Raw genomic sequence first — 11,969 nt, forward strand, 5'->3', positions numbered from 1 at the left:
GGACCGTTTAGATCAACCACAAAGGATGGGAACCGCTTCTATGTGACTTTTACCGATGACTATAGTAGATATGCGAATATCTACTTAATCAAGCAAAAGTGAGAAACATTTGAAAAGTTCAAAGAGTTCAAGAATGAAGTGGAGAATCAATTGGGCAGGAAAATCAAGATGCTTCGATCCGATCGAGGAAGAGAGTACCTAAGTCTTGAATTCCACGACTATCTCAAGGAATGTGGAATAGTTTCACAATTGACGCCACCTAGGACACCACAATTGAATGGTGTGGCAGAAAGGCGTAATCGAACCTTGTTGGACATGGTTCGCTCTATGATGAGTTGTGCTTCACTATCTATCTCATTCTGGGGGTATGCCTTAGAGACTGCCGCCTATATCCTTAACCGAGTCCCCACTAAGAAGGTTACCAAAACACCTCACGAGATGTGGACATGGAAATCTCCCTCGTTAGCACATATCAAGGTTTGGGGTTGCGAGGCTTTCATAAGACGAGATACTCACGACAAACTCAAACCTCGTAGTGAGCGATGTATTCTCATCGGCTACTCGCAGAAATCCTTTGGATATCTCTTCTATAGACCGAAGGACAATGTTGTCTTTGTTGCGAGGAGAGGAGTTTTCTGAGAGAGAGAACTCATAAGTCAAGGAGACAATGGGAGGAAAATCGAGCTTGAAGAGATTCAAGAGTCGATAGATGAAAGGTAATTCTTAGGATCGCGGTACGACACCGGCTTGATTGTACACATCAGAGAAGGAATTATGCACTCAAACCCTAAGAGTGCTCTAACCCTCATTCTAGAGCTTGTGTGTGTGTGTGGTTGGGCTTTAAAGTGTTCTTTTGTGCTTTTGAAGAGAAGAAGGTGCCTTGAAGAAGCTAGAGTTGGAGTGCAAGCCTTGAATTTGAGCTTTATTGAGGTTGGAGCATCAGTTGGAAGTAAAAAGCTCAAATCTTTCTCAACCTTTTTGATTTGTGGATGATGGACCATTTTAGGGTTTTAGTCCCAAAGGTGGAGACTTTATGAGTAAAGGAGCTCCATAGACCTTGATCTACCCCTTTTAGTGTATATTGTGATATAGATCCATAAAAATCCAATCTTGGGCGTTGAGAGTGAGCCATGCATGAGATATGAGCTCTTTAAGGAAGGAATAGGTGTGTTTTGTGTGTTAGTGACCTTTACAGCCATGAAAAGGCTTAAAGTCATTGACTTTATTGATTAAGAGGCATTAGAGTGACCAAATCTGGGATATGAGCTTATGTCTTAATTGATTTAGAACAAAATCATGAAGATTGTGAAACTGGGGCATACGTTGGGCGTAATCCCAGTACGGGCATCGTAGGGGTCGAGCATCCCCGATTTTATATAGCATCGGAGTACGCCCAGCGTTTAGAGATGGTATGTATCGCGTACTCCCTAGGGTTGACTTTCGTTGACTTTTAGGGTTTGGTCAACAAGTGGGCTTTTGGACCATTGGAGGGATAAAATGGTCTTTTACCCTTCTAAGAGAGCATAGGAAAGGAATATTCTAGCCTTTAAGAGCCATTATTAATTAGAGGTAATTTCTGTATGTGATTAGGCGTAGGCTAGATCAGTGTTTCGAGTTCGAGATCAACCGAGTTTACCTGAGGTGAGTCTTCTCACTATACTTTACTTACAGTGGTAATTATGTGTGACCAGAAGGTCTTATGTGTTGTGTACCATATTATGTGATATTTAGACTGGACCGGAGGGTCCAATGAACTGCATTATATTATGACCAGACCGTAGGGTACAACAAACTATGAGACCGAAGGATCCTCACTTAGACCGGACCGGAGGGTCCAATGAGTAGTGAGACCGGAGGATTCTCACCCAGATTGGACCAGAGGGTCCAACGAGCCATGGGACTAGAGGGTCCTACTGAGACACATCGGACCGGAGGGTCCTATAGAGTTATAGCCTCGAGTGGCTAATATGTGTATGTGGTATTTTGGGAAATTCACTAAGCTTCGTGCTTACCGTGTTATGTGTTATGTGTTTCAGGTTTTCTCAGGATCGCGGGACGACACCGGCTTGATTGTACACACCAGAGAAGGAATTATGTTTCGAGGATCCTAGATTATTAACTAATTAAACATATAGTGCGTTTGTCAATTCAACAAATGAGATTTTATGAAATCTGTTATGAAAATTATATGATTTAAAATGAAAAATTGTTTTGAAAATTTAGGGTGTTACAGCTAGGGGCTAGTGTGTAGTGTGCTTAGTGAGCTCCTAGCGAGAGTTTCTAGCGGCCGACTCTTTCCAGCCTAAATATGTCAACAAAGACCCGACTAAATTGGTATCATTATGGAAAACATGGAGAAAAAACCTAGTCTCAAAGAATTTCGGGATAAAGGAGACCTCAATAAAAAAGGATTCCAAATCAGTAGATCATGATGAGATTTTAGGGATCTGATTTATTGCCATTAACATATTTTGTATAAATAGGGAGCTAAATGTCTAAAAACACACATGACTATGCTATATTTCATTTACTCTCTGTAACACAAATCATTTCACTTTGTACTCATTCAAAATAATTAATAATCTTAGTTCATGGAAAGTGAGTCTTAGACTATCCGAGATAGCAGTGTTTATGAGATGTGCTTATATATATGAAGTAATAGTGTTCCGAGTTAGTCAATCATCCTAAATATAAAGAATGTCAGATACCTAAGAAAAATATTGTTTTGTTGTATTTTCTTTGTCTTATGGTATACTCAGGGGACAAGACATATTGACACCTTGTGTAACATTCCGTTTGAAATAGAGTAATTAAATAATAATCCCGGAACCCCAAGAGATAAATTTATATTTTATATTATTTTATAGTAGCCCTAAGTTAGGAATAATTTAGCAAGCCGTTGGTTATGGGGGTTAAATGATATAATCTGGACTTTGGGGGTTAAAAGTGTCATTTCCGAGATTTATTTTGTAAATATTTTTAGAATTCAGGGAGTGTTTGGAAAAATATTGGACTTGAATTGAAGGATTTTGGAGGCTAAGGGTCAAAAGGGTAAAATTTTGAGTTATGTTGAAAAGTTTTGGTGGAGGAGGGGCTAAACTCGTAAAAATTGATTGATGTTTGAAAGGAACACGGGTTTAAGCCCGGTGTCCCTTCCCTTCCAATTGAAGATGCACCAACTAGTAAACCCTAACCCTAATCTTCATCCACCATTATTCTTGAAGCCTCTCAGCCGTCACTGCATTGCCAACTCCGACTGCCGCCGCTACATCCCCATCGAAATGTCACTGCCACAGTCGGACGTCGTGAACAACGAAGAACTTCGTGTGGCTCGCCGGAACTGTGAGGTGAGGCTTCTGCTGCTGTACTCGGTGGGTTAAGCACCACCTTCTTCATTCTCCATTTCTTTTCCTATGTCGCTTCGATGCTGCCGTTCCCAACGACTACTATCTCTGTGCTCCGGTTTCCCTCCGCATCATCACTGCCATCTCGACGATAGCTCAGCTGGGTGTTATTTTCGTGATATAGGTCGTGTTTGTCTGTTACCGCTTCACCGTGAAGTGTATGTGGATGCTCGTTGGACAAAAAAACCCGAGAAAAACCACCATGGTTGCCGAACAAGGTGTCTACCGTCGTTAGCCACTGATGTTGCTACCGTTCGTGCAACTTCCATCACTGTACGCCACAAGGTGGGTGGTTGTGTTCATTTTTGTGCAAGATGTGCATGTGTGTTCTTTGTTTGGCCGAACACCATAAGAGGAGCCATGACCACCACCGTGAGGTGGTGGCTATCGCCTCCGACCACTGCCTGCCACCACAAGGGTGGTTGTATCATGTGTATTATTGAAGGTGGCTGTGTGTGTGTGTGATTCATTGTGTATTAGGCGTGTGATTGATGGTGTAATATTTTATGTACATTGTATGACCGAATTATTCAAGGAAAACAACCCATCACCATCATGAGGTAGTGGTTGCCACCTTATGCCGCTATTCTGCCACCAGCTCCCATCTAGGGTGGCTGTGTGATTTTGTGTGTGTGATTGTTATTTTGGAATGCCTTGACATATTTAGCCAAAAATCATAACCACCACCATGAGGTGGTGGTTGCCTCTATAAACGTCGTTGACCACCACTACCCGACGTGGTAGTGGGTGGTGCCCGACCACATTGTATGTTTGGACTACTGGAGTGATGGACTTAATGTATTTACCGTTAATAGATTAAGTCCTGAATGGGTTTAATAAGAACACTTAACCTTAATCGTCATTTTATGTGAAAAACTCTAATTAGGTTTGGGTTCTTGTTCGGTCATTTCTTCGGCTAAGTTGTTGTGGGCCTTTGTGGGCCAACATGGAACAAATTTATGGACAAAAGAAACTATTGGGATTTAGGATAAGGTCCATTGGAAAGGCATGTGCCCAATTTAGAAAATTAGGCCACAGATGGGCCATAATTGGGCCTTGATGATTATGAGATATTGGACCATTGGAATGCCAAGTGTTGGGACTAGAATAAATGGTTGGGTCGTAGGGTAAGACCATGTAAAGGTTTGGGCCTAATTTGGAAAATTGGGCCATATGTAGGACTTTGGTCCATTGTTTGACTTTTTGGGCCTTTGGAGTGTGATCTTGGGCCTTAGGCTTGAATCAAGCTAGGTTGGGGTTAAACTATTTTATTACCCCAAGCATGGACTTATGGTTATGTATTGGAACCCAATTATTAATTGAGTGTTGTTTTGATGTTGACAGTTCGGGAATCTGTCAACCAACAACTGGGGTTTTTTCTGCGGGACTTCAGCAGTGTGAGGTGAGTTCTCCTCACTATACTCAAGGGTAGAAGGCACCAAGCCCATCCCTTTGGATTTTTATCCTGCTTTATTGATAGTTTAATCTGTTAGATTGGTATCCTGGTAGATAGGATGTTTCTATGTGGTTATGATCAGTTAGATCGGTATCCTGGTAGATAGGGTGTTGCTATTCTTAGTGATCTGTATATCGGTTTGTTCGTATGTAGACTTTTATGTTGTTATCTGATATATGTGCACATGATTGATTGGTGTTTGAGGCTTATCTGCTTCATGTGGGAGCCAACAGACCGGGGCATTCCAACCTGGTGGTTGTGGGCTAAGTGTATGCCATCCCAAGGATGATTGGACTCATAGTATGTGGACATTCCAACCTGATGGTTGAGGGCATGGGGTATTCCAACCCAATGGTTGATTTGATCCATAGTATGTGGCATTCCAACCCGATGGTTGATGCCCTGGGGTATTCCAACCCGATGGTTAATTGGACCTATAGTGTGTTGTTTGTTATTATATGCGTATTGTTGTGTATGAGTATTTTGGGGGTAACTCACTAAGCCTTCGAGCTTACATTTATGGATTATTGTTTCAGGTACTTCGTATGACCACGGGAAGGCGAAGGCGTGACCGTATAGTTCCTCGTTTTATGATTGTGATTTCTGTGAAAACTCTGATTTTGATTTATTTTGAAAACAGTTTGTGAACATTACTGGTTTTGGAGGATTTTGCAAAAATTTTATGAACTTGGGTTGATTTTGAAAAGTTTAAATTTTCGTGAATTTTATGGATGTTACACCTTGTGAGAATAGTGGTTGTTGATTTGTAGCCCATACCTTTAGTACACTTGTCTCTTTTTATCTTTTGTAACTCCCAGTGCTATAAATGTAGTGTCATCTCATGTAATCGTAACACCTTTATGGATCAAGAATCACATCTGTTAACTTCTATTTGTTCATCCTCTTTGCATATTATCTTAATTTTAAGTTTTAGTATTTTTCATTGAATACTTCGTTGTTTAGTCTACAAGGCTTGGCTGGATATAATCGAAACTTCACTGGAAATATTTGCTAACCTCCATTGTTGTTGTTCACTCAATATTTGATTTAACAAACATTATCGAAATTATATCCTTGGGATATCGTTTGTCTTCAAAACTGGTATAAGAGTAAAAATATCATAGTATCTCTCAAAACATGAAACTACTGGATACTTTGTATATTCATGTCTTCTCCTTTCTCCGATCATTTGAGGTGCTGATATGTGCATATCTATACATATAATTTTACATATCTTAATATTTATTATTATTTTTATGTACTTTATAGAAAAAAGATACTTAATTTGTTGTATATTGTGTTGTAGGGGTACAAGATATGATTGGAGCAAAGAGGAAGTTGGGAGCTGGAAGCTAGGAATTTGGAGCAATGACAAAGATGGAAGAAAAATACACTCCACGTTTTGGTGCCTTTCCCACGACGTGGCATTTTGAATCTTCCCGATTGATTAAGGAGACTTTCCAAATACGGGATAACCATGAAGACCATGACATGGTGGCCCTGCCACGTTGTGGTGACTTGTTTTCAGGAAACTTTAAATACGAGTCATGCTCCTCAAAATTTGGAACTTTTTCTAGAAGCAACTATTGATTTTTGAAGGCCAAGAATCTGATTTGAAGCTTGGAAGTGAAGACGTCAATTTTAGCTTGGGAATTGGAAGCAGTAAGGCAATACAACTCTTAATTACGACTTTCAACTTAGGTTTAATCATGACTATTACATTGAATTTCATTTTTATGTGTTTGGTTGCTAAAATCATTGGCTAAAACTCTATGACATTCGTTTAGTGTAGGGTTTTTTGACTATTTATGGATTTCTTTATGAATTGGATTTAGTTTTCTTGGTTATTTGTTTATTTAGCTTATTAAAGAGCCTCTCGTGCTTATGATAACCTCTTTTTTCTATTTATTGTTGAATTTAATTAAGTTTGTATGACCATCTTCCTTAATTGAATTTTAATCTTATGATCTTGTGAATTGCAAAATTGTAGGACTAGAGTTTAAATAGAAAAGTGGGTAAATAATCATTGGAGCTAATGTATGACGACCAATCGTATATTCAATTGAGCTAATAAACTAAATTAATCAATTCATTATAAGTCAAAATTAACTTGAACTGAACACTAGTAAACTTGTTAGTTTATCCGCCTGATCACCGTATGAATGAGCTTTTTCGATAAAGGATCAGGATTAGTAAATATTAATCTAGTCATTTTTTGGAATCGGTAACAAATGAAACAATAATCCATTGCATTTCCATAAATCAACCATAATAGCCAGTAAACTGAAGCTAAACGAAAGTCTGTCAATTACCTGTTAAATCATCTTTTGTGTGTTCTTTGCTTTTAGTTTAGTATTTACTTCATTAATTGATAGTTAGTTAGTTTGGTAAATTAAGTTTCTAGTCTTGCAAAACTAGAGAAAAACCCTTTTCTAGATTTATTAGTAATTTAGTTAGTAGTAGATAAAATTTAGCTAGAATACCGTACCCTGTGTTCGATACCTGTCTATTGAGCTATACTATTTTCAACAAGGTACACTGCCTAGGGTAATAATTAGTCACATTAGTAGGATAAACTAGTGCTCAATTATTTTACACATCAGGTTTTTGGCTTCGTTGCTGGGGAACGATCCAACTTTAGTTATTTTAAATATGCTATTTTATTGGGTTTTTCTGTCTATTTTCTTTATAATTTTCGTTTTTAGTCTTTTTTTTTTCTTTTCTGCTTACCATGTCGTGGTCACTAACACCACATCATGGTGTCATAGCAGTTTAATTCTAGTTTCCAATTTTGTTCTTTTTATGAGTTTTAGTTGCTTTTGTAGCAGTAGTTTATGACTCGTGGATCAAATGCACCTTTGATTCCACCACTTGAAGACCCGGAGTCATCATTTCATAAAAAGACAAATAAGACGGTAGGAGAATCAAACACACCAAAGAAATCACCTTTTAAGAATGTCAAAGCAGTTTTTAGTACAAAGAAGGAAAAGCAAGTGGGCGAATCCAGCAAAACTCCAAAACACGAAGGCATTGAGAGAAATCCTACAAAAGTGGATGCTAATTATGAAACAGACAAGGAAGAAAGAGAACCCGAATCCGAAAAAGAAAGCGAACAAGATAGCGAACCCAAAAAAATCATGGCATATATTGTCGATATTTCAAAAGAGGCATACAAGAAAAGAATTTGTGACGACACCGATCCGGGCCTTGTGCAACCTACCATTCCAGCTACTGCTACTTTTGAACTCAAAGGAAACATGCTTTCCACGCTAAAAGAGATCCCATTCACAGGAAAAGATCATGAAGATGCATACAAACATCTTGATGAAGTCAATGACATTGCCGACTACTTCAACATCCCAAATGTTCAAAGCGAAACAGAGTTTATTCAGAATGCTTCTGGTCAATTTCAAAGGATGTGTGAACAATTCTTAGAACAATTTTGCCCACCATCGAAGGTGGCTAAACTCAAAATGACCATAGCTAACTTTGTACAACAAATGGTTGAGTCGCTATATGAAGCATGGGAGCGCTACAAAGGGATTACTTCGTAATTGCCCCCAAAGCGATCTAAATGTGCAACAAGAAGATTCAATATTTTATGATGAGGTCAATGTCACGACAATGCAACTCCGTGATTCTCAACAACCATTAACAAAAAAGAATCCCGCTGAGATTAAAGAGCTTATCGAGGGATTCGCTAAACATTCAAGAGAGCACCATAAACCATGGAATAATGTAGCAAGGGAATCGGAAAATTTAGCTTCGGAGGACATGTCGACAGTCTTAGCAATGTTACAAAAAGCCATCCATGCTATACGAGTGGGATGTAAAAATTGTAATGGGCTGCATTTAACCTAAGAGTGTGATTTTGATGAAAATGGAAAACGAAAGGTTCAAGCTTTCTACTCGAGCGGTGATCAATATGATGAAGATTGCAAAAAGCCCATGAAGAAGTGGTTACCTTATGATGAGTACAAGAAAGCCAAGGAAGAGAAGTAAGAACAAAAAGGAAGAGGATTTTACTAAAGAGAGGAACCAGCTCCTGAAAGGATACTCGATTTTGTGTCAATGCTTACCTGTTTTACAGCCACATCTGAGAAAAGACACAAGGAAACTAAAGCAAAAATTAGAGAGCATCAAGCTTTAATGAAATATCAACAACTTTTAATAAGAGATCAGCAAGCTTCAATCCTTAACATTGAAAAACAACTCGGGAAACTAGCTAAGCAAATTAATGAACGATTACCGGGAGGACTTCCAGGAAACACTGAACAAAATGAGAAGGGAGCTAACATCTAAGCCATAACAACTAGGAGTGGGAAAATTGTTACCCATATGACTCTCATCAACAAAAACAACCCGAATGTTGAGCAGGAAAATCAAGAAGAAAGTCAAAGAAAAGAGTTTGAACAGTCGCCACGATGTGGTGGTGATACCACAACGTGGCAGAAGTTTGAAAAGAAAAATTTTGATCCTATTAAGCATACCACCCACTGCTTCCCTTTCCAACTAGGCAAGACAAGAGAAGGATGCTGAAGACTAACTGAAGTTCTTAGATCATATCAAGTCCCTTGAAATCAATATTCTGTTCCTTGAAACCTTGGCTCAAATGCCAAAACAGGCTAAGTTTCTCAACGACCTCTTAACTAATTGAAATAAGATGGAAGGAATGTCTAAGGTGGTAGTTAATGAAACATGCTCAGCTGCAATGTTGAATATGCTACGAAAGAAGATGGGTGATTCAGAAAGCTTAACTCTTCTGTGCCAATTTGGAAATTTAGCCCCCAGCCTCTATCCGAATTGGGAGCGAGTGTTATATTGATGCCATATTCATTCTTCTAGAAACTTGATCTTCCTGAGCCAAGACCAGTTTGTATGGTCATCAATTTAGCAAACCAAACAATGACCTTTCCAAGAGGAATATGTGAAAATTTATTAGCAAAAGTTGACAAGTTTGTTTTTCCCGTGGATTGTATTGTTTTAGACATGGAGGAAGATGAGAAAGTCCCGATTATTCTTGGAAGGCCCTTTCTGAGAACCTCCGGATCCTTGGTTGATATTAGAGAGTCCAAACTGACTCTTCGAGTTGTAGAAGAAGTGGTCACTTTTGGAGCTAATAGAGCAATCCAACACTCAAGGATAAGTGATGATATTTCCTTCTCAGTTGATGTGTTCGATGAATTACTAGAAATGGAGCTTGGAGGATGGAAGGAAAAGGAAACTGAGGGATATATGGTACGACACGAAGGTGATTTTGATGTTGAACTTGACATACAAGAATTAGAGAAGTTACTGGATGAGAGCGAGTACAACAAATTGAAAAAAGAGGTTGAACAAACACCACGACTTGGCACTGACACCATGAGATGGCCATTTAACTTTTCATGATCTGACAATAAAAACTGCGACAAAATGATGTGGCAGGAGGCCTATGTCGTGCTGACTGACCAAAAAAAATGAACTGAAAGCTTTGCCTGAACATCTAGAGTATGCATTTTTGGAAGAAGATCAACATAAACCAATCATCATTACAACTGATCTATCAAAACATGAAAAAGAAAACCTTGTGGAGGTACTCAAGAAATGAAAAATGCAATAGCATGGAAGATCATCGACATCAAAGGCATTAGTTCCACATATTGGTCTCATAAAATCAATCTAGAAGAAGAAGCTAAGCAATTGGTGCAATGCCAAAGAAGACTTAACCAGAACATACAAGAAGTAGTTAAGAAAGATGTAGTCAAACTTTTGGATGCCTGCATCATTTATTCAATATCTGATAGCCAATGTGGGAGTCCGGTGCATGTAGTACCTATAAAAGGAGGAATGATGGTAGTTAGCAACGAAGAAGACAAGCTAATTCCAACAAGAATAGTAACTGGTTTGCGTGTGTGCATCTATTATCACAAACTAAATGATGCCACATGCAAGGATCATTTCCTTTTACCATTTATTGATCAAATGCTCGAATGGTTATCTAGTCATCTTTACTATTGCTTTTTGGATGGTTTTTCAGGTTACTTTGAAATTCCTATCGATCCTCAAGACCAAGAAAACACCATGTTCACTTGCCTAAGTGGGACTTTTTCATATAAATGGATGCGATTTGGATTATGCAATGCACGAGCGACATTCCAAAGGTGCATGATGACAATCTTCCATGACATGATTGAAAATTTTATGGAGGTTTTCCTAGACGACTTCTCAGTTTTGGCTCCTCTTTTGAAGATTGCTTGTCCAACCTTGATCTAATGCTTGCAAGATGTGAAAAGACCAACTTGCTTTTAAATTGGGAAAAATGCCACTTTATGGTCAAACAACGAATTGTATTGGGGCAAAAAGTCTAAAAATTAGGGATATAGGTGGACCGTGCAAAGGTGGATACTATAGCCAAGTTGCCAACTCCAACAAATGTAAAAAGGGTGAGAAGTTTTCTAGGCCATGCGAGATTTTACCGCATGTTCATTAAGGATTTCTCAAAAATCACAAGGCCATTAACCTAACTTCTCTTCAATGATGCTACATTTGATTTCTCTAAAGAATTCCTTGAAGCATTTCAACTATTGAAAGAGAAATTGACTAGTACCCCTATCATGATTGCCCCAAATTGGAGTCTTCCTTTTGAGCTAATGTGTGATACAAGTGACTTTGCAATTGTAGTTGTTCTTGGACAAAGGGTTGATAAACATTTTCAATCGATATATTATGCAAGCAAGACTCTAAATCCGACTCAAGAAAATTATACTACTACTGAAAAGGAACTCCTTGATGTGGTCTATGCTTTTGATAAATTCCACCCTTACTTAGTTTTATCTAAAACTATTGTATTTACCGACCATTCTACCCTCAAGTATCTATTTGCGAAACAAGATGCTAAACCAAGATTGATACGGTGGGTGTTACTTTTACAAGAATTTGACATAGAAATAAGGGAGAAAAAGGAATGGAGAATGTAATTGCTGACCACTTATCAAGACTAGAGAATCCGGAATTGGAAGAATTTTAAGAGAACAAGATTAGAGATGACTTTCCCAAAGAATATTTGATGGTGATCGCGGTAAAAGTACCTTGGCATGCGGATATAGCAAACTTCTTGGCTAGTGATT

At 38.5% G+C, this 11,969-nt stretch overlaps 1 non-coding gene across 1 annotated transcript; it reads right to left on the minus strand.

Annotated features, from left to right (window-relative positions):
* Nucleotides 1-8,324: 8,324 nt before the first annotated feature.
* On the minus strand, nt 8,325-8,432 carry LOC145007802 (small nucleolar RNA R71). Its single transcript, XR_013663167.1, has one exon. It is a non-coding gene; the product is annotated as a small nucleolar RNA R71 (small nucleolar RNA).
* Nucleotides 8,433-11,969: the final 3,537 nt, after the last annotated feature.

Source organism: Lactuca saligna, chromosome 7 (genome assembly GCF_052625555.1).
Source record: "Lactuca saligna cultivar CGN05327 chromosome 7, ASM5262555v1, whole genome shotgun sequence".
Taxonomy (NCBI): domain Eukaryota; kingdom Viridiplantae; phylum Streptophyta; class Magnoliopsida; order Asterales; family Asteraceae; genus Lactuca; species Lactuca saligna.